General features: G+C 48.4%; 1 protein-coding gene across 1 annotated transcript in view; it reads right to left on the reverse strand.

Moving 5' to 3' along the window:
• COL23A1 (collagen type XXIII alpha 1 chain) overlaps nt 1-25,179 on the reverse strand; it is a 41,737-nt gene extending 16,558 nt beyond the window's left edge. Inside the window, exons 1-5 of the mRNA XM_075164856.1 lie at nt 25,160-25,179; nt 8,769-8,795; nt 6,801-6,827; nt 6,088-6,114; nt 90-206 (exon numbers count right to left, since the gene is read on the reverse strand). The gene's annotated coding sequence lies outside the window, so the exon portion shown is untranslated. The remainder of the gene's footprint in view (nt 1-89; nt 207-6,087; nt 6,115-6,800; nt 6,828-8,768; nt 8,796-25,159) is intronic.
• Between the last annotated feature and the right edge of the window lie 354 nt (nt 25,180-25,533).

Below are 25,533 nucleotides of genomic sequence, written 5' to 3' on the forward strand. Positions count from 1 at the left end.
ACCGGGGAAGGAGACACCCTTCACCCTCCTCTCCCTCGCTGGGCTGAGGACTGCCCGGCACGTGCTCGCTGCGCATCTCCCGTCCTTACAGGGGGGCCTGGAGGTCCTCTTGGGCCATCTTTTCCCGTGTCACCAGGAGGCCCCCGGGCACCTGGGGGTCCTGGCGGACCAGGGGGGCCAGTGGCTCCATCTTGACCTTGATCGCCCTGGAAGAAGTTCACACAGACATGGTGAGATGAAGCGGCGTTGGCAAGTGGTGGCCGCGGGGTGCCCGTGACACATGCACTGCATCCCTGGGCCATCAGCACCCTGGCCTCCGCTGTCCCGGAGGAATTTAATTACAGCTGCCATTGGGAATGCTGGGAGTTCATGGCCGCTTCACGGCCTTTGGGTCTAGTTCCTTAACCAGGATTTTGCTCAATGCCTTCCAATGAGGTTTTATCTCATTAGGCCCTTGCCCAGCGACTGTCTGCATGGAAACCACCAATTCCACAGCACCCAGAAATAACCCAGACCCAACAACATGCTGGCACGGAGCATGCACACACTTCCGAAGCTTAGTGGACCACACCAAAAAACCCACAAAAAAAAAAAAAGTAGCACTTAGTAGTATCCTTTAAATACAGGTCATATATTAACATCCAGCGTAGCTCAAACCCTGCATTGCTTGGATGCAAAGAAAAAAGCAGCAGCTGTATCTCCGTGTGATTGTGAAGGTTTGGTAGGTGCCCGCTCGGAGGGGAGCACCTCGCGGGGCTCCGCCGCCCCGTTATCGGCTCCCGACCCCCCGCCGTCTGCCGCAGCCCAGCCCCGGGGCCGTGGCCGGGCACATCCATGTGGCTGCACAATGGAAAGCCTCACGGAAAGGCAGTCTCGTAAATCTTTTAGCAACATCTGGAAGGGTTACCACCGAGGCAGTATGAGGACTGTATTTAATATGTGGTCCACCCTCAAATCAGGGACAAGTGTGGGATTTTCAGAAGTCCTTAAGTGACTTAGCAGCACAAACCCCACGGTCTTTCAACAAGATCTGTGCTCCTAAATCACTTGCATAGTTTTAAAAAAAAATCCTATTGCAAATACTGAACACTGCATCCAATTATGTCAGGTCAAGAGTCTCCCACTGAATTTTGCCTAATTAAAACATCACGTTTAGAGTACGAGGATTTAGACAACTCTAGTTTTAATGCATTTTACTTTACAATACCAGCACTGTTCATATGAGCTTTTAGAGGACTTTGCTGCTTGATTCCCAAGTCTCACAAAGGACCAAATGCTAAACCCCATCGCTTTTATGTCTCTCCACTTTGACAAAACTCCCCCTAAATTCCAATGGGGTTTCACTCAAGCGCGCTCCCAACAAGCACCTCTGTAGTGGCAATTTAAAATAGCAATAGTGCACTTTCAGCCAGAAAGAAGAAACAAAAGCAACTCAAAGAATCACAGCAAACCAGTGGCAGCAGATCCGGTATGTCTACCTTGAGCACTCGCCGGCTAAAGACAAGCTGATCGTTAGCCAGAAATCCGTGATTGAGCCGGGGAAAAACCATCTAGCCAGGTAAAGTGGGAGGCAGAGGAGGAAAGAGCAAGAATTTAAGATGAAAGCACAGCAGAAGAATGAGTTTTAAAGGCTGTAACAATATATAATAATTTTTCTTTGATAATTAATTGATGCACGAGGAAATAATCTAGGTAGCCAACAGTGGTTGTTTTAACATTCTGGATACACTGGAGCTTGGTAGGCAGTAAACAGACACAGGGAAACAAGTATCTTTTCATTAGTTTACTGCACAATAGGACATTCAAAGCAGCTGGGGCACAGAGGATTCCCCTACTGCAGGGCTTTCTGCAGAATAAAGAGCATTATTCCAGTAAACCCCACAGGGGATATATCCCAGCATTTCTCCTGAGACCAAATATTTTTTTTTTTTTCAGAGGCTAAAATGAATACTGATGTATTCCCCAGCCTGCAAAATGCAGATAAATCTCTCAGATTTATATGATGCAAAAACAATGTATTCAGACCATGTCAGTAGTCATTGCTATTGTCTTTTAGCCTTTCCACTTATCTATCTAGGGAGAAGCAGTAAGACATTTCCTTTCTCAGGACACTGCTTGCGTCTCCCTCTCCCCCGTCCGTCCCTGCCACATCCGTGGGAGGACCGAAGGGATGGAGCAAAGCCACGAGAAGCCCCGTGGGAACACATAGCTCATCCTTGTGAGGATTTTGGAAGGTTTCTAAGAAACAAACCTCTTGTCCAAATTGCCCAGGGAGCTTTTAAAACTTTCACACAAATAACAGATAACCCCAAAACTCAATTTTGGGATAAATATTTCATAGGCAAGCCTACCTCCTGCCCAGCCTCCCAGGATGGGCTTAGCAGCAAGTGTGCACAAGTACATCGAGCACAGATGTTTTAACACAGTTATCTCAGAAAAGGAGGGGAAAAGTAGTCAGATAGAAAAAACTAATCAACTCTGGAAAATAAACCCCTCCCAAGAATTTTTTTCAAGCTGTAGAGAGAGGCTTTAGCTCAGCCCTCACTTAAATACAGCCATTTTGGGGAGGAACAATGCTGAAATCCGGAGATTTTCAAAAACCAAGATGATGCCACATCGAAATTAATGGGGACACAAAGCCCTTGTGTTCGGCCAGGCCCTCCAGATACTACAGAAACCACCAGAAAGGCTCTCCTGCGAGCAGAGGGGTTTGTGGGAGACCCAAAGGACCTAGTTTTATGGCTTCTTGTGTGCATGAAGATACACAAGAGCATTAAGTGGGATTTTCAGAAGAGCCCAAGGAGCAGACAGGAACTGAAACTTTTTTCTTATCCCTCAGATTGCTGAGCACCATCCAAGTAAACACCTCCCAAGCCCAGCCCTATCTGCTTCCGTGTGAAATGACAATCTGCATTTGCTCCGAGGCCAAACACACCATGTCCCACCAAGTCCAGCGATCGCACATTCAATTTTAAACAATCCCTGTTACAGATGGGCCCATGAAAAATGAACAGCCCTGAGGGCTATTAAATACAGAGGCACCATCTCTGGCCCAAGAAACATCCGGGCCATGGATAACCAGGCTCCAGGAAAGCAGTTCAGCGTGTCGGAGTTACACATTCCTGCTCCATGTTGACACTCTCCCGATGCATCTGGTCACGGGACACTGGGCTAACTGGCCTTTGGGTCTGACCCTGTGCAGCAGCGGGGTCTTAGAGCACAGAAACCTTGAACATCGGCAATTTCCAGCTTTAGAGTACTCGATTTAGCCATTTCAACATAATGTTCCAAAATAAGAAATAAAGTAAAGCAAAGCAAAGCAAAAGTAAAGCAAAGCAAAAGTAAAATAAAATATCCATACATCTCTCTGTTAACTGTGAGCTCTGCAGGACGCTTTCCGTGCTGAGCTTTTATCTGCAACGTGAGCTTGGCAAGCACTTATCTTCTTGCAAAAAGTAAGAGAGAAAAAAAGCTACTTTTCTATCTAAACGCCAGGCTGTAGCTCTAGAGCCAGTTCAGCCACGTGGCCGGCCAGCATTTAGTCCCACAGCAGCTCGGGATACAGGTGCAGACATTACTGGTGCCATCTCCATCGGCGCTGGCCGTGGAGCAGGAGCACGCTGCATGGGCCACTGGAGAGAAGAGCATTTCTCTCACAAGTTGAAGCCCCTTTTCTCCCTCTTGAGAGGAGAGAAGAGCATTTCTCTCACAAGTTGAAGCCCCTTTTCTCCCTCTCGAGAGCAAATCCGGCGCTGCTGCCACAGGCACTGTGCATCCGCTAGCCCAGACGTGCAAAAATTCATCAATCCCATCATCTGTCTAACCATCTGAACTGTCAGTAAGAACACGATCACCCAAGCTAAGGTAAGAAATCCAGAGCGGTCATCCCAGTGACGGCTCAGGGAGCGAGTCTGGCTTATAAAAACAGTCCTTTTCAGAGGTGTAGCAATATGTTTGGTTTTAAGAGAGAAATACAAGCACAAATATCAGGGCACAGCAGTCCCATCCGCAGCAGCATCCTGCTTCGACTCTCTCTTTCCTCCCCAAAGCAAAGGGAATCTTTTCTTGGTTTCTCCCTGTAAATACACTTACATGCATTTTGTCAGTATATTTGAGTATGTTTATTCTCCACCTTGGTTAGGTGAGGCTGTGCAACAGCCTCCCTGATGCCATTTGCAAGCATTAGCTTCGGTGCCTAAGACAACCCGATGTGAACCCCTTCCTCAGCTCTCCAAAATCACCCTCCAGCATCTGTGTAAGGCACACTCACATGTGCAATAATCTCTTTTTGTGGTTGGTGTTTTTTTTTTTTGTCCACGCTGGCGGCAGGTGTTTATTGGAGACAGAAAGAGAAGCAGCGCAGACACAAACATATTCAGTAGCTAATCCCTCACTGCCTTCATCTCACTTCCACTGCAGACAGTCCCTCCAAAGCCGCCCCAAGCATTATTCTCTTTTAATCTATCATTCCTAATGATAATATTTTTGTGTTCACTGACACACGCTATCCCCACTCCACCACCCATGGACGTGCACATTTACGAGGGAGGTGGCACTGGATATATTCCTAGTTATTTATCCTCCCGTTGATGCGATGACTTGCTGCGACACATCTTTCAAAATCAGCTAAACAAAGCCACCACTGAAACTGGAGGAGGAAGATAGATGAAATTAAGAAAATAAAATTAATCTGGCCCAGATGGTATTAAGAAGTCTCACATCCAATCCACAACCCTGAGTGTCTGGAGACATAAAGGAAGCTCTTTTCAAAGCCAGGCACCAGTTAGACCTACTTGTGGCATGGCTCTGCCAGACTTTTCTCTCCCTTTCCTCCCAAATTGTTTGTGAGCCTTTTTCTTACTCTTGTGCAACAAGACATAAATAAATGGAAAAGTAAAGCAAAATTTGGACAAATGCAGGTCAGAAGGAAAAAAAAAAGCATGCATTTTTATCGGTAGATTAAACCATAGGACAAGTTTTACCTTGGAGCGGGCACCCGCCCCTGCGAGTCCAGACGGAGCCCGTCCCCAGAGCATCTCCCGCAGCGCAAACAGGAGCTGCGGCAGGAGGTGGGTTCCCGCGTTATCTGGCAGCACAGACCTCAGGGGCTTCGGAGCCTGAGCATCTCCTCCGGCATCGCCCGAGTCGCCAGCCCCGAAGTCATCCACAGCCCCGGCCAAGGAGTGAATGTGCCCATGTGCCGCTGAACCACCTCTTAAAGCCTTTGCTGAGTATGTGGGTGGGCACTTGGACAAGGTTGAGACCTTACGCCGAGCCCCTCCTCAGCCATGCAGGGCATAAATCTATCAGAGAAATTTTTGGAGCCCGAGGGTGACATTTCCAAAGGCACCCAAGGCGATTGGGAGCTGCTTCAGAAAATGACACCAACTTCAAAAAGTGACTTAATAGTGTCCAGGGGAAAAAAGAAAAATGGCTCTGAGGCATCTCTGCCTGACGTTAACCACTGAGGTCCTGGCTACCTTTCCAGCAACCGCATCTAAGCCTACCAGCCGGCTCTTGGGTGCCAGCTCCGAATCCAGCCTCTGCGCGGGGCCCACATGCCAGCATCCCAGACTTCGTGTTACCGCTGCCACCGCCAAAACAGTTTTTCTTCATTATACAGTTACTTTAAACCCATTCTTTTCAATCAAAGGCAGCCTATGCTCCCAGGCAGGTAGCTCAGCAGGAGAGGAGGAACTTTCCATCCAGCTCAACACCATGCCGGGCCTTTCCTTGGGACACCGGGTCTTACCACCGCGTACTGGTGCTCTAATGCCAACAAATAAGGAGCACAGCTTCAAGAGAAACATGGAGTCTGTCTCTGACACTAGAGAGGGAATCGGGGATAGAAAAGCCCAGTAAAATGAAACCCTTCATGAGGTACCTCAAGGTCTTCAACTCTTGTTTCCCCATGGTCAAAGTTAGGAAAACCACCACCACAAAGCGCTCCAATGGCAAAATTAAACGTTTCCAGAACTGTTACCACACCTCAGTTCGTAGCGAAAAAGCTGCACGAAGCCTTGTTTTGTGCAGTGACCAAACCCAACCAGATTTTAAAATAAATCAACATGCCGTGTCACTACTTACCCTTGGGCCAATGTCCCCTGCTTCACCCTGCATGTCAGGCAAAAAAGCAAGGGTCAGCGATTAGAGATCAAATCTCAACCACGAAGGACCGAGCGCGGGGTCAGCTGGACGCGGGAACGGCACACAAGGGAAGCGGCAAGAGTCCTATTGCTTAACGTATTCAAAACCAGTGAGGAGAAGGGCTTGAGACAACACAATAGGGAAAGATTCTGCCCTGGCAGGCGATGAAACAGATAATAAATCAGAAATAGCGGATTGTTTCCAACTCTAAGGCTCCCCTAGCAACTGCTTATGTCCTACACATGCGAGGATTAACATCACTTTCAGTACAGTAATGACCTTCGTTGGCTGCTCTAATTTCATGGGAGGATGTCATGCAAACACAGAGCCCACAGCCTTGCTCTTGGAGGCAAGCAAGAAGAGAGTTGTATGCCACTCTCCTAACCCTTAAGGGGTTAGCAGGAGCCCTGCAGCATGGATGAGCTTTAAGGCCATGGTTATTCCTCCTCCATCTTTGCAAATTCTTTCTGCCCTCCCCTTCCCAGGGCTCATCCAAAAGCAACCCGAGAACCTGCTATCACGGCTCCACGTCCCAACAAAACCCAGTGGTAATGTCATGCTGGCGTGTTGGGGTAACCTGAACGGAGAGAATTACAGCAGGAGGAGCACATACAGCTGCTTCCCCCAAAGCCACATGTTACTGCAGTCCTTACCTTTTCCCCTTTTGGTCCTGGAGGTCCCTGGAAATACAGGAAAAGGATCCGAGTTAAGAAACGGCAGAATTGCCAATACACACAATATCAAAACCAAGGAGAATGCACTCATCAATTCACAAACCTGAGCCACGTTTGCTATTATTTTAAGTTATATGCTATTATTTTAAGTTATACTGCTTCACATGAGCAGCACGCTACTGAAAAGCCCCAGCGAGGTCCTGCCTGCTCTTGCCAGGACAGAGGATGGGAGAAGGACCAGGGCAGGGCAGGCAGCATGACATCCGCTCGCAAACACGTGACTCTAAATAGATGCAAGAGATTTCTTGAAGTATTAAATCACTTCTAGAAAAACACATGCTCAGCATATCATTACAACAATTATACATCTGTTTGAAATAAACAAGGAGGATGGGCTGCTTTCTTTGGCCTATTTGCTGAAGACATAAGTCATCTTCCCTCTAAGCAGCTTTCTGTAAGACAGGCAGGCAGAGACACGCTGCAGCCCCAAAGAGAAGCCGCAGAGCCACGCTTTGATGTGCCTGCTCTGCATCCTCCTTCTGGCACAGAAAAATACTGAATCTTGGGGTTCAGCCCAATTCAGGGTGTTTGCCGAAGCGGGACCCGGTGGGATGCAGTGGGGGAAGGTCAGCAGAGAGGCCGACAGCAGCAGCATCTGCACCCCCACGCAGCAGCCCTCCTGCTGTTAATTTGGCTCTAAGCAAGGCTGCTGGCCCCTTGCTCTCATAGAAGAGATCATGAACAGTCTGGTTTGAGTTTGGCCGTTTGGTAAGTTTGCTTTTTCATTGAGATTTTCCCTGCCTCTCACCCAGAGGTCTCGCTCCTGCCTGGTGCACATGCACAGCTCGCAGCCGTTTGCATCCACGTGCATGCCAAGGGCAGCGGGCGCAGGAGCGTGCTGCTGGGGTTTGCGCTGCTCTTCCATCACGGGGTTTTGCTAATTCAAAGCCAAGCCCTGAACACAGCAGCGTGAGCTGGCCTTCCACAGTTTCTTGGGATTTTTTCTTTTCTAATGCGTTATTTCTAGATTTCTTTTCATTCACATTTGTTATCTTCACGGGTAGGATAAAAACCAACCACAGCAACAAACAGTTATTACAAAATACTCCTCAACTGGCTAGAAATAAGTATCTGGAGTAACTTTTTGATTGCAAAGATTGAATGACTTCTGCCCACTTTGAAAATCACAGTTGGTTTAGGACCAGAGCTTGAAAAGATTTCCGATGATGCCCTCTAGTGAAAGTGGTGGAATAGAGTGGGATTTGGACACAACGTAGAGAGCTGTGACCTCCTGCAGCAACCATCCAGCCAAAGGAATTGGAGCTGGCTAGTGTTCAGCTAGCATAAAAATAAAAAAGTCTGTGTTTCTGTAAAGTAAGTAAGAAAAGGATGGAGCACCTGAGTATCCAAAGGGCTTCTAAGCAAAAATGAAGTCAAGCAAACAGCTCATAAAATGAAGTCTAGGCTGTTCCACAAAGTATTGCATGGGCACAGGGCGCTCTCAAGCACTTCCCACCTGGGCTCCTCTGGAGGCAAATGAACCCAGTTTGGGAATAATTATTTTTACAATACCACTTTGTAGTGCCAGGAGCACTCAAGCAAGATTACTGATTTTGCTTCTTCCAAGGTGCTACTGGAGTTTATTTCCCAAATTCGGTCTGCAGCCCATCTGCAAAGTCTCCGAGCTGAGCTGGCGCAGGAGGGGGAGAAGCAGCCGAGATGAGCTGACAGGTAAAGAAAAGCTCACCTCTAGCTGTGCCGGCCAGCTCTGGCTCAGAGTTTAAACTTGCATGTGTTACAGACCACAGAATATTTTTTCTAAATACAATTTTGTCTCCTAAACAGTTATATATGTAGTAATAGATGAATAATATTGGAGATTCTGCCTATCTATTGCAAAGCAGTGTGAATAAAGACATGTTACATTTGGCACTCAGTGCTACTTACTGGTTTGCCATCCAAACCAAGAGGCCCCTGAAAAGGGAAGGAAAAGACAGTATTATTAAAAAAGAAATAATAATTAAAAAAAAAAATCAATTTACAAACATAGCAATATCAGTCATGCTCTGAAAGAGGCTCTACTTATGTACAGTACAATCTTTGGCTATGTTACTTATACACCTAATCCTTCATCCATGCAATCCAGCAGGAAGGTTTCACAGAAGGACAGTAAGAGGCGTCAAAAATTTGCAGAGTATAAAGGAGCGTGAGAGGAAGCGACAGGATTAGTGACAGGGACAAGGTGACACTGCTCTGGCACAGCGCTCGGGACTCCCTGAGGTTTTTAAAGACTCTAAAAGAGCAGCAGTCAAACATGTCTGATTTGGTTAAACTGAGCAGGTCTCGGGAGCGATTCACATCTATCTCAGACCTGAACCATTTGTTTTATCAAAAGGACTTGCTGAAACTCTACCATTTTACCCAAGATGTGGGGATCAGCCATCACCCTCAGTCCATAACGGTAAATCTCATTGATGGGAAGGGGTGTCTTGCCATGGAGGAAGGAAGGGCGCGTCTGCCCCGTGGGCCGATACCCACGTGCTTTGCTCATCTATAGTGATTTAAAGCTGGAAATGCGCTTTTATTTGCAGGACCAAGCACTTAGTCACCCCAGTTCTTCCCCAGGTCTCCCCTTTCTGGGGTTGCTGCAGAAGCGCACAGTAAATCGACATGATAAATGGTTATTTCCCCATCGTTTCTGGCATGCAGCCCTTAATTAACACGAAGCCACTGAATGTATTGGGCCATAGGAAACCTTGCTTTTGAGAAAGGATGCACGTGGGGAGAGGAACCACAGATGCTCTAAGGCCCACGGACAAAGCCAGCTGGAGCTGGCACACAGGTACAAACAGAAGCAGTTCAAAACTCAACAGTTACAGTAAATCCCAGAACAACTGCATTTCCATCCACGACCTGCTGCCTGAGAACTTAAAACCTTTCCTCATTTAAACCCAACGAAGGCTCAGCCCTGCAAACCATTCCTGAGGAGACACGGCACGATGGTTGTGAGTCAGCAAAGCTCTCGGACACCTGCTTCCACCCCCAGATTTCCAACACGTGCTCACGTGCGGCGCTGGGCGAGGATCCGCTCCGGAGGGAGCCGTGGGCTGTGCCGAACAGCGGGCACTACGTCCCTGCCCCGTCCCCGTGGCAAAGCCTGACCCAGTGCTGCAGCACGGCCGGCAGCTCCTGCGGTCTCAAACACGACCCAGCCTTGCTCTCCTCGCTGCCTGCTGCAAATTCCAGGGCTACGCTTACAAAACGGTACCTTGGGATCAGCACCCGCTCCCTCCTACGTCTGCCCAGCGTGGCCACGTGCATGCGGCACACGCACGTCCTCCTGGCTCCTTCTGCAGACGTGCTGGGCTGAAACATCTTCCCGCGTTACAGCCCTGTAAACCTACCAAACCAAACGTAGTTTGGACTATTATATAACACAACGATAATGCATCCAAGTTCTCTGCATTTCTTAGGGAACCGATTAGGGTGAACTTTTTTTAGTTCAGCTTAAATCTGTGATGGTGAAATTGAGCAAGAGTGTAAGAGAAGCCCAATGGCTACATTAGAAATAGCATCCTTCCAGCTCACAGCTCTGGCCATCAATAAGGAATAAATCAGGCTGCAGTGGCTGTGGTGATGGGGCTTGGGATATGAGACCGTGGGACACACACAGCTCTATTAGGAAAAAGAGGTAAATCCAGGTGGCTGAATCCTGAGCAGGGCATCGGTAGCTCTGTTATAAAGACTACGGGACCTGAACAAGATATGTTCACCTGAAAATAAATGGGGATTTCTTTACACACAAGATTTCTGAAGTGACCAAACGTAGGTTACACTGTTCACATGATGTGTATTGTTTCTCATAAGGAACTACCAGTACACAACCGCTATGTAGCAGTAATGAAAAATATAAATGAATGCAGTTGCGTTTGTTAATGCAAAGCTTGCAGGTCACAACCAAACTACTACTTCTTCCCCTAACACCCCCTCCACACTTTATCTCACCTCGATTCCTTACATTATAACACCTGGGAAAGGCGTCAGGTCCATGGAGCATCTTTCCTGAAACTATGATTGTTTGAGATGGTTCCCCTGAAGCTCCTGATGCAGTGCTCTGACCTCCAGAGGACAAGATGTGGGACCTGAGCAGAGACCTTGCAGCACATTCAACTTCTCAAAGGAGTAGAAGTCCCAAGGATTTTTTTTTTTAAATTTACAATACCAATTCATCAGCTTTTAGCTATTCTTGTATCAATCCACAAAGGGACATCCAGAAGGAAAAACAATGGCCTATTCAAAGGATGTTTGTTTGAGGGAAAGCATTTAACGCTTGAGAGAAACAATATCCATCAGGCTTTCAAAGGGGCTCTCGGCCAGCCACACCACTGAATGGACAAGACTAAGTCAGACTTTTAAATGTTTTGTTAGTCTGGCCTGGAGATTTAATTGACTCTGCTCTACCTGCCCAGCCAAACGTCTGCGCGAGCAAAGGCAGGGTTTCCGAGAGCAGCCAGAGGATTGCATGTGTAAAGTAGGAGAGAGCATCCGAAATCTGGCCTTGCTTACTTGATCGCCTGCAACTTTCAGGAACCCATATGTTGACATCATCACTGTCTTTTATTTGAATTCTGATGAAGGAACCTTTAGTTTATTTGATAACTAAGGAACAGGAAAACAAGTAGTAGTGCCCTATTCCCCCAGTCAAAAACCACCTCTATAGAAGTTTTCATTTTGGGAGGACAAAAATCACTTCCACTTAAATGGCCAGCACAAAGCGTAAGAAATAGGTGAGTTTTCTGGACACACCATTACAGGGCCCAAGTAAGAGAAAGCATCGCAGTGGCTTCATGCTGTGCTTTTTGTCCAGGGATAAATTTCACTTATGCCTTTGACCACTCTCGATTACAAGCCTTTCGCTCCGAATCACACACACAGTGATCACACTTCACATAATTAAATGCTCACTACATCGAGAGGGGATGAACTTTCTGCCTAACACAAACCCGATGCTTTAAGACAAGGTAGACAGAAAATTCAATCAACTTCCCCTGAAACATGGCTCTGACCAAAACCATCACCGCACCGGCCAAGCGGGACAAAACCCATCGATCCCAGGTGCTTTGAGGAAGACGACACTGATGTGGTTCCAGCCAACATGGTTCGGTGGATGTCAGAGCCCACTTCTAGCTGTAATGAACTCAGATCTCATTTTCTGACCACGCACCACTAAGGACCGCCTGCGTTCGGCGCCGGGCCAACGTGGCTCTGCAGGGCACCCTCCACGTTTGAAGAGAAAAGAGGAAACATTGCTGTCAGTTTGATAAAGAAAATATATCCAGAACATCTGGAGCCCTCAGGTTGCCAGGCCGGGAGAAGCTGGCAACACAGAGCAGGGGTGAGTGGTAACTGCAATTACTCGCCTTGGTTTTAGCCCTCACAAACAGTAACGTAAGCAGTCGGTGTTCCTGCGGGCATCGTGACCCAAACCATGGTGCATCCCCGCTGCCATCGCCTGGGTGAGAACGTTATTTATACAATGATATATGTTTTACGGTATACATTAACAATTATTTAACAAGTATTATTTAATGACATATATTTATACAATGATGCTGAGAATGCAGACACAAGTCAGATAAAACACTGGGGCTAGAACAGAGCTTGTTACTACGTCATGCACTCTTGCTGCATGCCTTGGTTTGGCCATGCAACGTTTCAGCTTCAGAGGAAGGGGCTACATTTAGATACATTTTAAAACAAGTTTTGATTTTTTTTTTGTTTTGTTTCGCAGTAGAAGCTCAGAAGTTTTGAGATGTAGCACCAAAATGTCACCCCTCATTGCAAAAGGGAAATTCACCCAGGGCTGAGAGCAGCTGGAGGCTTGGGAACGGTTTTAGGTTCACCGAAGTGGGAAGACGTGGAGCTTGCAAGCTCCGATTCACATGCAAAAGCTCATCCAATAAATAATAAGCATTTCCCCTGTACATCCCTTACCCCTGCTCAGAGCAAGCCTAGGTGCCAGCCTGGCTAACTGGCCCTCTGCCTTCCTCCTCTGGTGCCATTACTGCTGCTGGCAGGGATGTACTTGCCCTAGCAGCGTTACAGGAATTTTAGGGGGGAAAATATCTAGTGAAAACAAAGCCAGAGATTATTAAGAGGACAATCCTTCTGAGTTGGGAAATCTTCTCTCATGGTTATTTTTAATGTTTCCTGCTCTGCTAAAAATTAGCACAGGGGTCGGAAGGAACCCTGCAGTCAAATTTTAACAAATTCAAAGGGCTGCCTTCAATCTCTGTCTCTGTGGTTTCGAAAAATGGTAAAAACTTACATTTTAAAAGGAGGAAAGTGTCAGAACAAAAGAGCACGGCAATATTTTAGTATCCCTGCGAAGGGCCCTGGGTCATTAGGCGGCGTGGTTTGCAGTGCAGCCAGGGAGCAGGGACCCTCCTTTCCTATAGGCTACGCTGTAAATCTTCGCAAGCGGGACAGTGTCTGCTGGCGATGCGGTTCCTCAGCACATTTTTGTATGAGAAGAAAGCTCTGGCAAAAGCTGTGGCCAAGCACGCCCTGCCAGACCCGTCACAAGGAAAGTGGAGAAAGGCAGCCAGGTTGCTGTGGCTCCTCCGAGCCTCCCAGCTGAAGGAAAAGGGGAGAAGAGGGACTGAGAAACAAAATGTGAGTCCTCTAAATAGCAGCTGAGGACCACCGGCGCTAACTGCAAATGAATTGAGTACAAGAAGTGCTCTGGGACAAGAAGTCACCTCGTCCTTATCCCCAATTACTGCTACCCCCTCCTTCTCCCCTAAAGTCCAGTGCAGAAGGACCAGAAGCCCTTATAAAAAAGCAAGCTTCTACTCCATCCAATACCACCTCTGCTACAGTAATCATTTGACCTTCCAAATAACAGCATTTAAATACCTGTGAAGAGATAGACTCTACGTATGAAATCGGTCATGCGAGGAACCATCCCGCGCGCACACCGACTGCAATGGCTGTGAGCCTGGACGAGCCCTTGGCTGGAGGAGACGCCTCCTGCATCTGCCCTGACCTCTGGGGTCCCGGTGTGAGACCTCGACATCGTGTCAGCCTGCGGCACGACACAGCGTGGGAAACGTTCCTACCAGGAGCTGTCGTATTTAAGCATTAAGATCATTAAAATCACGATAGCTTCATGTTTAACTAAATATCACGTGGATGGTCTGACTGGAAGGGGATGGGATTGCTGCAGAGGGGAACAGCCCTGCACTTAAAAATAAATAAATACAAGTTTTTCAACATGAACATGATTATTAACAATCCTTTGCTAATAACTTTCTCTGTTTCTTTCTTTGAAAAAAGCTATTTCAGTATTGTCCAACACAAATTCCCCTTTGGTGCATGACCACATGCAAACCCCAAAACTACTTTTTCATTACTAGTTGGTAGTTTTTTCTTCATTTTTTAAAAGCAAATAGCTTCTGCAGTTCTCTTACATGCACAAAACAGCGACGTTGATCAGGCATGATTTTTTTAATGTTTGTAAGACTAATTGTTTTAATTTGGAAAATAATTTACACTTGTTATTCCACACATCAGTATATTTGTTTAAAAAATGGAAGCAAAGAATATTTGAAATGAGGGGAGCTTAACTAGCTTGGCTGCCCCACAAGGAATACAGGTCTTTTAAACATATTTTCTAGGTAAATCAATAAAATGCTTTTTTTTTTTTCCCCCTCTTATTTTCAAAACCACTAAAAAGTGCAGAGCTCCAAAGCAAGTCCTGATAAATACCCTGTTGCCAGATTTAACAAGGAAACCACTTACGCATGACATTCACTGAGGTCCCAGCTTTGCATGAGTTAAGCTTTAAATACATCCAACGCTTGTGATTTAGCTAACACCTTTTTGCAAACACAAGCACCTCCGGCAGGGCAGGTCCCCCCGGCCGCGGTGGGGAGGAGCCCGGGGGCTGCTCCAACCTCCCCAGGGCTGCTGCCAGCCCCAAATCAGTCTTGATGGCACCTTCATCCTAACGCAGGCTGACAGCAGGGCACTGAGACAACAGCCGCCTTCCGCCTACTTCTACACAAGTATCAGCTGATTTATAGTCTTCTCCAAGAAGGTGGCAAGATGTCATAGAAGTAAAAGATAAGCCATATAAGCCAAATACCCATAAATGGGTATTTATTTAGCCATTAAGTTGTATTCCTGAATCAAAAATGACTTAATGTCAGGCTTCACTAGCATATTTATCAGGAGAGCAGCAAGTAAGAGAATTACTATTACCAGTGGCAGCTCCCATTTTGGGCAGCTCTGGATTTAAAGCACTGCAGGAAGCACGTGTGTAACAAAAGATGTCGCACAGCATTTTCATTCGACTTCCCTCGATAGACCAAACCCTACACGTGGTATACCACAAGATGCAAGAGGACTCAAACCCAGGCACGGCCGCTTCTGCCTATACGTTACCCCCTGTCTGGAGACAGCTGGGTGTACAAAATTTTGGGGCACAATTTGCTGCCACTGAGTTTTTGAGGGTTTAATGGGAAACCATCTTGTGGTTTGGTTCTCTCCCTCCTCTCTTGCATTTGCTGCCACTGTCCTGCGCGGCCTCAGAGCCAGGCTCTCCCTTGTTCGGCTAGAAAACCCTATTTCATTTTACAGGGGAGGGTAATTAGGGGTTCCCCAAAATCCACCTCCCTGCAAAGCGCAGTCCTGCATGTAACATCTGACCCCAGTCTTGGGGGGGGATCCCAACGGGGCTGCTCCAGGCCATGGGGCGAGCTGATCCCCCCTTCCCCGCAGAGCCCCCCGAGCTGCGGCAGCTCTCACCCCTCTCCCAAATTTCCTTCCAAAAAGGCCACCTGAGTGCACCCCAGACGTTGCCCACAGCATCTGGTGGGGCTCAGCATCACCAAACCCCCAAAAGCTCCTCTGAAACCCTTCTTGGGTGGAACCGCGTCCCAAGCTGACAGCAGTAAATCCCCCAACAGAGGTGCCAGGCAAACGATGCAGAGCAGCAGCCTGATAAGGGCCAAGCGTGTGTTAACAAACCAACCAAAACCACACAAATCTGTGCTCTATTCAAAAAAAAAGATCTGTCCTCAGACTGCTGGGCGGCCTCTGCCCATTCTTTGATGGAAACGGAGCAGAAAGGAGCAGTAATTTGCTAAAAACTTCACCCATAATGCAAACCAGACTGCAGGGCTCTGCAAGGGAGCAGCCACCTCGGAGGCTGGGCTGGTCCATGCAGGGCATCCGGTGGCCGCGCACAGCCCGCCTCTGCGACAAGAGCCCAGCACAGGGCATGAATAATGGCAAGGGTTTCTGAAATCCCTGGGAAACAAAAAAAACAGAAAAAAACCCAAACCCTACCCTGAGAATGTTTTTGGGACAGCGCCGGGCCCTGCCTGTTGTTCAGCCTCTCCTTTGCATCGCCAGCGTGGACTCACCGGAGCGCTTCGGTTCCCAGCTCTCTTCCCAGACATGCCAACCACGTTCATCAGGGCTTCATTGTGGAGATAAGGCACCTTTTCTCCCTTTCCTTAAACACAAGATGCACCTCCTTCCATCTGTTCGCAGAGCTCCCTCCTTGTTTTACTGGATGTCTTCTCAAAGATGCTCAAGAAAACGCCTGGAAGCAAATCTAACGCTGACTGGTCCAAAGGGGCAGGAAGCAAATGCTGGGCTGGAGCTGGGTTGGGTTTGTGAGCAAGGTTACTCGGATAAAACACAAAGAAAGGCCACAACAGAGCTGGTTCGTTCGCTCCTCCCGCTGCAAAGGGAAGGGAAGGAGTCACCGCAGCCAACTGCCTCGATTCTCGGGCCAGCAGCGCTCTGCAAGGAGCGCCCCAGCATGTCAGATCAGCTTATCTGCTGCTCAGCACCATTTCAGAAGCAAGAGCTCACTCATCTGTGCATCACATTGCACCAGTTTTCTTCCAAAACAACAAAGTACTTTTATGGAAGAAAGAGTCCCCCGACTTCCCCCAAATTTCTGAGGCTTAAATGAGTTCCATGTGTTCTGTGCAACTGCTTGTTTCAAGCATTTGGTGCCCGATTGGGTTTTGGATATTTTTTGTTTAATGTCCAACTATGAGAGAGGAGACGGCCTCTGTGGTGGGGATGCAGTTTTGAAGTTGGCAAGCAATTGTTTTGGAGGAATATTAACATTTCAAGTGAACACTTCAGCCTCCTTTATATTCTTCCCCCACCAGTGCCATCCCTGGTTGACAGCTGCTGTTTGGATTACCTCTCTTTTTTGGGTAATAAGCAAACTTCTTGGTTTTTCTCAGTTTTCCTCTGCCTACAAGCCAAGCCTCGGTACCATGCGGCTGTGCCCAAATGCCCTGGAAACCGAGATGCAGGTGCACCAGCTGCGCTCGCGCTCAAAGCGGGGAACCAGAGGAAAAGCAGCACGAGAAGCCAGAAACCAAAGCACTGCTTCAACCAGGCATTGGGTGGTGAAGGACCTTTTCCACCATCCATCCTCGCAGCCATCCTCATCACCAAACAACCCCCTGCATGAGCCAGCTTGGGATAAGGCAGCTAGCTGGGTCCAAGCCATCACCCGAAGAGCCGTGCATGTCCTGTATCCGAAATTTGCCTGTGCAGAAAAGTTCTCCTTGACATTTTCGTCAGCACCTTCACCAGGCCCTCTCCTCTCCCTGGCCAGAAACACTGGAAGTGCAGAAGATAAACAAATGCATCTGCAATTCCTCTACTGGGTGGGATACGAGACAACTTTTTATTTTCCCTGTGGAAGAATTACCTCTAAATCAAAAGAAAAATAAACTGCTGCCATGAAGAGCTGGTCTTTACAAAATCATTGTTGTCTCCACATCAGAGAGCCAGCAAACGGACATAGCAGGAAAATACGCTGGATCTGCTTTCCCTGCTTGAAGAGGTTTTCCCCTCTAGGCAAATAATTACGTGAATTGGCCACAAAACTGATATTAAAATAAAATGAAAAAGACTAGAACTACAAAGTTTGCCTTGTAAAATATTTGTAATTTCTGTCTTTTGGGCTTTTACTGGGAGAAGTATGTGTGCAAATGACTTCATTCACAGGAGACGCTCCTTGAAGTCTGAATATTTATGAGTAAAGATACTCAAGAGAACAAACACAGGACCGAACCCTAAATTACAGTTATGACCTTGATGAACCTAGCTAAGAAAACTAAATAGCCAGCTTACCAACAGAAGCCTTCATTTTGGGGATGGATACCGATCACACAACACGGTATTTGAAAATATCTAAGTCTAGCGATGCCAGATGTTAAATATGAAATTTTTTAATTCCGTGCATGCACAACCAACCAAAACACCCATGCAATGTACAGGCACTCCGTGTCTGTGCATGAGCTACCACCCAGGGTCTGGAAAGCATCCGCCTACTGCAAAAAAACAGTAAAAGTCTGAGATCCACATGCTCTTCCCTACAGCCCAGGAGATCTGACCACGTAGCGTGGTCTCCCATATCTCACATGGGGTTTCTGGCAGCCCTCCTGAAGAGTTAAACCACTGCCTGTTGCTCTGGTTTGGGCACGGAGCAATCTCAAGCTACGCGCAGCTCCTTCCGCGACTATCCCTGAGCGTGCCCAGGCAGGACTTGGAGATACTTGCATAGATGGAGGCAACTCATCAAGTCATCAGGCAGTCCAATTCCAAGTTACTTCTACAGTTCTCCTGTAAAAGCAGTTTATTATTAATGTCACATCTGGTTTTCTGGTGTTGCCGTTTCCAAAACGCCTGGCTAAGTGCATGTCTTGGAGCTTTCTGGTAAACTATAAGGGACCACAACGGGACGGAGGAACTGCCACCAGGAACGGGCTTGGGCACGTGTTCCTTATTTCCCACACATCAGCCTGTCTGCATTCATAATGCATTTATGGGTCGCACACAAACAGCTTGCACAGACTTTCCCTTGCTAAGTTATCTACACTAATTGAAATTCTTAATTGCTGAAGGGAGAAAACCTCAACCTCCGTTGGTTACGGCCAATACCTAGAGCTGCCACCAAAGCCCCTGTCACACTGCTCCACCGCGCTGGGGTCGTGCAAGTCAAGGAAGCAACTTCTCTTCTGCATGTGCTCCTCCAACCCCTCTCCCAGACATCAGCTCAGAAAAAACATTTGGCTTCACTTTATGTCTTGAAAATTAATTAAAAACAGAGTTTATCATCCTTACAAGTCGATTTCCGGCTACAGGCGTTACAGCTGACTTCAGTGGATAACTCTGGATTTACAACACTGTAGCCAAAGGAAGATATTAGCTCACTGTGCAGGGCTCCCAAAATGAAGTTTCTGAAGATGCTGAGCTGCGTAGCTCCAACAGCTCCTTAGCATGAGGTGGACTTTAGATACATGAGAACGGCCTGTACAAGAGTATTTCAATTTTCATTGATCAATTATTTCCCGAAAGGTGTGCCAGCTTTGAGCAATGCCTGTGTTGTGTCTCTCCTTTACCATAAGTCCATTAATTGATTATATTGGTGTAGTTACCTGTCATTAGAAAAGGATGCTACTACTCAATATTGCATTACTGTGAGTAACAAGCTGCATTACTTCTAAACAGGCAGAACGTGAAGCCCTTTTCTCCCGGCCTTCCCAAAAAGTTCCCACCGTTAAGAGAGATGAGCAGGACGATGCCTGGGCTCTTTCAGGCAACACGAGTGATTTACAAAATTCAGAAGGCAAACATTATACGCCAGAGGAACAAAATGAATAACACTCTGCTCAACTAAAAATAGATGCTAATATTCTAAGGAAAACGTATAAAATAGGAGACAACTCTGTTTCATATCATACTTTTTTTTCTGCAAAGCCTCTTCCCTGCTCTGCTTTTTATTAATGAAGACATGCACATGAAGTAATTCCCCTCATTAATCAACTTCATTCTTTTGGTTTCTTCCCACTTGAAGTGACAACCCTCCATTCGGGATGTCACGTAGCGGCATAGCAGAGACCGATTTTAGGGAGGGACGAGTAGCAAAGGCAGATGAAACCCTCAAGAAACAGGGACTTTGGCTTCAAAAGGCCTCTCCGGTAGATGGGCAGAGGGAAGGGAACGGGTTCTGGTGAACCACAAATGCAGCATGTCGTTGGAAATGAGGAGAAACATCATGTCGGACAGCTGAGTAGCTTGAAGGCAAGTATAAAACCATCCCTGCGTGGGGCAGGGGAAAGGACGGGCGCAAGGCTGCTAAAAGCATCACCCACGCATTGCTTCTCCCCTCCATACGTTATTTGACTCCATTAAACAGCTACATAATGGGAAAATCTGCCTGCACTGAAAGGTCAGCTGCAAAGCCTACTTGCAGTTCGGCTCTTCCATCTGCTCCTCATTTTCTCTTTTTTCCTCCTGCCCAGATGCAGCTGCCCGCCCTGCTAACGTAAGCAGCCGCAGGCCCCGCTGCACCAGCCCTCTGCACAGCCAATCCCTCTGCTCCTCTCCCAGCTTTACGAGGGCAAATGCCCCCCGACACGCTGACGCACTGACAGCACATCAAGTCGAGGGGAGCCACGCCGCAGCGCGGATGCTCCTTGCCTCAGAAAGCATGGCTCGGGACAAGTCCCAGGGGACCCCGGTCCCAGCGCCTAGTTCTGCCCAACAAGAAACACATTTCCATCGTCGCGGCGGCCGCACATCTGCTTTTCCTCTGCTCCAGCACGCCCTCGTGCAAACCCGAGCTCAAACTTCGGGGCTGTGCTTCGGTTTGGGGATGGGCCAGGTGATCTTTTGGCAAAGGCTAAAGGTGTCATCCAAATTTTCCTCGTCAATCTGATCTAAAGGCTGCCGTCATCTCTTCAGAAAAGCTGGCAATGGGAAGCACCAGAGCAAAACAATGCAGTTAAACCAGCAGTGGCTGGTGGCTCTCCTGCAGCAACGGCAGCAGGGAGAGCTCAGCATGCACTTGGACCTCTGCAAGCCCAGAGCAAGGACAACCGGGGCTCCACCACCATATCCACAGCACTGGGCAGGTCCCTGAGCAGGGCGCTCCAGACACAGCGACACCACCAGGCAGGGCTAACCAAAGGTAGATCAGGTTGCTTAGGACCTTCCCTAGAAAACTGTCATTTTCTCTCCTGAACCGCTCATTTTGCCGCATTTATCACTGTTTTTTCCTTAGAGACGACTGCATCTCTAATGAATCAATGGAGCCCTGTAATCAATCTGTAATTACCAATTATGCTGGGATTTTTGTAGAAAGGCAATCTGCTGGTTCACCCAGGACACCATCCACTACACACCTACGTGTTACTGCAGCCCACCACCACCAGCACAAAGAGCCAGAGGAACATCACGGTGTCCTGCAAGAAGGACCACGCAGATGTCAGATGAGAAAAGCGACCTGCCGGTTCTCTTCCACCTTTGGGGTAAAGCACTCTGCTTCCCCCCTCAGAAGTTGTTTTAGGTAATTTTCTCTAAAAAAGACTTCCAAGATTAGTGTTTTGGCATCAAAAAGAGTAAAAGCCTCCCCACTCCCTGGTGCCTTCATTTGCGTTCTTGCAAGCTCAGGAGGTGCAAGGCAGGCTCTTAGACTAAGCAGATTTACACCCCAAAATCCAGGAGTTCATGACAATCACTGCCACCATTACTATGTGCAAATTACACAGCCAAGATGAGGAAAAAAAATGAAAAAATTGCAGGTATTTTGGACACTAAATAGATCTTCTGCCTTTCTCTGCCCTCAGCTCTCCAGAGAGCACACACGCACGACCCACATTCAAGCCCCTGCAGAACCCGAATGATGTCCAATGTAACGGCTCTTAAATTGGCTCTCAGAGACCCTTCTGCTCTTCAAGAGCTGGTTCTCTCGGCAGCTAAAGCGAGATGCACAGTGACTCGTGGGCTTCTGCCTTGTTCACCAGTCACCGGGGGCTGGGCGAGTCCCTGGGAGCCGCCTCTGCCCGACCTGGGCTGAACGCAATTTCCACTGCATGTCACTGGATTACCTGCAGAGGAGAGTTTTTATGTTGCAATTTCGTCAGTTGTTAAATGCGGTTACAAAATCTGGCAGTGCAAGTTTCACCCTTCCAACATCAGCTTTCCTCATCTGTTAGAAAGCCCCCGAAATGGATTAGATTATTGGCGTGGGGGACAAAAACATTTTAAAAGCCTCCCCAGCACTGCAATTAAAAAAGAAACAGAAAATCTTAGAAAGGACAATCTTCAGGCAACCTCTGAAGCAGCTGATACAGCAAAGGCACGTGTATGGCAGCGTGAGCTCGTGCCTCACCATGGATATCAAAAAGGCTCTTTTTCCCCTAGCCCCCCCGATATCAAAAGTTTGCATTAAACTAATTATTTGTCCTTCTGTCAAATTTGGCTGAAATGGGCCAAGTTCAAAAGTTACTGGGGAAAGAGGAGAGAAGACAGACCCCAACAGCCCTTAGCTCATAGGAACCTACACTGAAATTCAGGCTGAGGTATACCCTGCGATCCATGTTCAATGGGATGTCAAAACCAAGTCAAACAAGACCAGAAAAGCAACAAAACCCAACGTTCCTCATAACTGTTATGGTAATGCTAGTAGGATATGCCATAAGCCTAAAAATAGAAACTAAATCCTGGAGTTTAAAAAATAATAATGAACCTATAGAATTTCATAAAGAAGAAACTGTTTCTGCTGTAAAGTTTTATTGTAGGGCACAAACCCTCCCCTTAAGATGTTAACTATCAAAATATTGAAAGCATCTTATAAAAGCTGTTTTCTCTTTGGGCCCCATCTCCAGAGCTCTGGTTCACTCACCCCTTTAAAGCCTCCACTGCTTGCAGCTCAGTTATACACTAGCAGCTCACAAATAAACTCAAAGCACCGCTAGCCAAGGGATGCACGTGTTGCCACACCTCTCTCTGACACCAAACACTGTTTAATATCCACTTGCTGCTTCTGCATTTGCACCACATCTACCTCCTGAAACAGCTTAGAGTTTATTTGATCACCCTGAAGGGAACTAAATAATTAAATCTGTTTGACTACGCAACTGGATGTAATAAAGCCTGTCCATATGCTTCTGCTGAACAGGACTCTCAAGCCTGCTTTACGTTTAGTTTTCTCCTTCTTCAGGTATACCTGTTGCTTTGGAAATGCAATTATTGTCACCCCCTTATTAGATAAAGCTAATTAGCGCAGCCACAGCCATGTGGATGCAATAATTCAATGTTTTCTGGGTTTGGCTCAGTCAGTTTTGCAAAGTCAGGAATAAGACCAGCCGCACAGCTCGCCTGGACTGCAGGTCCTGGGGGGGAAGGAGAGAGGAGGAAAAACCTTTCGCCGGCATTAACGCCGTTTACCCAGTGCAGATGCGGAGGCAGAGCTGGAGGTCGCTGCCAGTCCCCGACACCATCCAGGAGAGCCGGAGCAGCACCGAGATCCCTCACCAGGAGCTGGACGGGCACGGTGCTGGGGCTGCCCGCCGGGCCCGGCTGGGGTGACGCTCCGTCCTGGGGAAAAGCCACTATTTCCTCCCAGCCCTTCTGGCTTTCGGGGCTCTGCAGCTGAACCACACGCACAGGCTTTGCCAGAACAGGACTGACACAGAGAAGAAGGGGGCAAACCTGCCACGGGCCCCGCTAATCCAGCAGTGGTTAGCCACATCCCGCAAGAGCAAAAAGCCACCTAAAACTGCCGTTAACAGCCCAATTACAGCAAAGTCTCCCAACTTAATTTCTGATAAATTAAAACTTTTCATTTCCAACAAGCCACTCGTGCATTTGTATCACCGTCTTGCTCCAGCACCTCTGCCGGGGCCGCCGCAGCCGCCTCCGGGCAGCGGGCCGGGGCCGTGCCCAGGTGGCGGGGCTGGGGCCGGGCGGTGAGGCCGAGGCCGGGGCCGGGCGGCAGGGCCAGGGCCTGGCGGCGGGGCCGAGGCCGGGGCCGGGCGGTAGGGCGAGGGCCTGGCGGCGGGGCCGAGGCCGGGGCCGGGCGGCAGGGCCGAGGCTGCTCCCGCCGCGGGCAGGTACCGCCTGAGGGAGACAAACCACCGCGCTGCGCCCGCCCCGGCCCTCCTTCCCCGGGAAACCAGCAGCCCTGCTCGCTCACAGGCTTCCCCGCCGTTCCCCTCACACTAAACTTAATTTATTCACATCGATTAGCGGAGCCCCGAGTACCTCCGTGTGACGGATGCCGTGGCAGCACGGGCTTGTTCTGCAAAATGAACCCGCCGCACACCTCTCCCCGCCTGGGGCTGGTGCCGCTGGGGAAAGGCTGCTGTCTGCCCCAGGGGTGCTCAGAGGGGTCCACGGGAAGTGGAAACTGGGAACAGCTCTGCATTTCCCTTCCAATCCTCCTCCTTCAGCTCCCAGTCCATCACACAGGGAAAACCCAACAGATGTGTCCGTGGTTTGCGGGAGTTCAGGGGGAACCGGGCCAGGGCAGGAGGTGGCACAGACAAGGAGTGAGTTTTCCTAACACGCTCCTTCAGGGGAAAAAAAAAGAAAAAAAGGGCATCAACCACAGGAAGGAGAAGGCTAACTGCTCCTCTTTACCTTATAAATGGAACAGCAGGACAAATAGCCAAGAAGCCCTTTCCGGAGCATCAGGCGGTGCAGGACTCACTGCATCCATTCAAAAAGCAGGAGCAGAGCTGGAAACGTGCCGTGAACATGGAGGATCTACACAGTGATTTTTACCAACCCACTACCCCGAGTGCATGCATGGGAGTCGCTCCCTGACGAGCCATTGAGCCCTTCGGAGCTGGAGCACCACAGCCGTCCAGGTGCATTAACGTGGACGAAGGGAGCCAGCCGGCAGGCTGCAGTTTGGGAGCTGGCGAGAACAAGGTCTCCCTCCTCCTGCAGAAAGCAGCTCAAGAGCCTTTAACAGCTTTATTTCTCCCCCAGAAGACACTTCCCTCTAACACAGAGACATTTCAGTGGTGCCCATGGGCATAGGAAGGGCAGTGCATCCCGAATTACCCTTCCCAGCCTCTGCAAAATCTCAGCAGGACACCTCTGCTCCCAGGGGAACGTTTTTGGAGATGGGTGAATGAGGACCCATCTCAACACCTGAAGCTCGCTCACCAATGTCCCCAAATTTGGCCACCTACAGCTGCGAGGGGGCAAAGCCCAAAGCCTTCACTAACTTTGCAGTCCAGTGAACTCTTAGGCAAGAGTGTGAATAATACCATGAAAGCGCTCAAGGATTTCACCCCTATAAACATTAATGGATATTGCACAGGCTCCTGAGTTTTCAGGCTAAATCCCTCAAAAGCTATCACTGATGAAGAGGGAGGAAAGAAGGAAAAAAAAAGAGACCAAGACAGGCAAAGAAAATAAAGTGTCATGGAAAAGACAGAGAGGACTACAGAGTGCAGATTAGAAGAGAATAAAAATAAAAGGAATAACAGAGTTACCGGGTAACCATCGCGTCCTGACTGCCCCTGTGGTGGGGGAACAAGTGAGATAAAAGTCAGTCAATGCACCCGTAGCAGCGTGACAACACATAGCAGCAGGCAGGGGACGGGGCCATCGGCTCCCCAGCCAGCCCCGGGACTAAATTCTCTCCAGAGAAACCTCTCGGGGCAATTTTCCTATCAGAAAGGTCACACCTACGGCGTATTTTCCCCAGATTTTGATCTCCCTTTAGCTACTTACCGAGGCTTCTGCCAACTCACCCCCATCCCTGCTGCCCGTGCTCAGTCCCTGCCGCCCCTGAAGCCATGGATGTGCAGGATACACACTGGATCCTGCGCCGGGACGCGGGTACCAAGAGGTACGGGAACACCCG

Source organism: Calonectris borealis, chromosome 15 (genome assembly GCF_964195595.1).
Source record: "Calonectris borealis chromosome 15, bCalBor7.hap1.2, whole genome shotgun sequence".
Taxonomy (NCBI): Eukaryota; Metazoa; Chordata; class Aves; order Procellariiformes; family Procellariidae; genus Calonectris; species Calonectris borealis.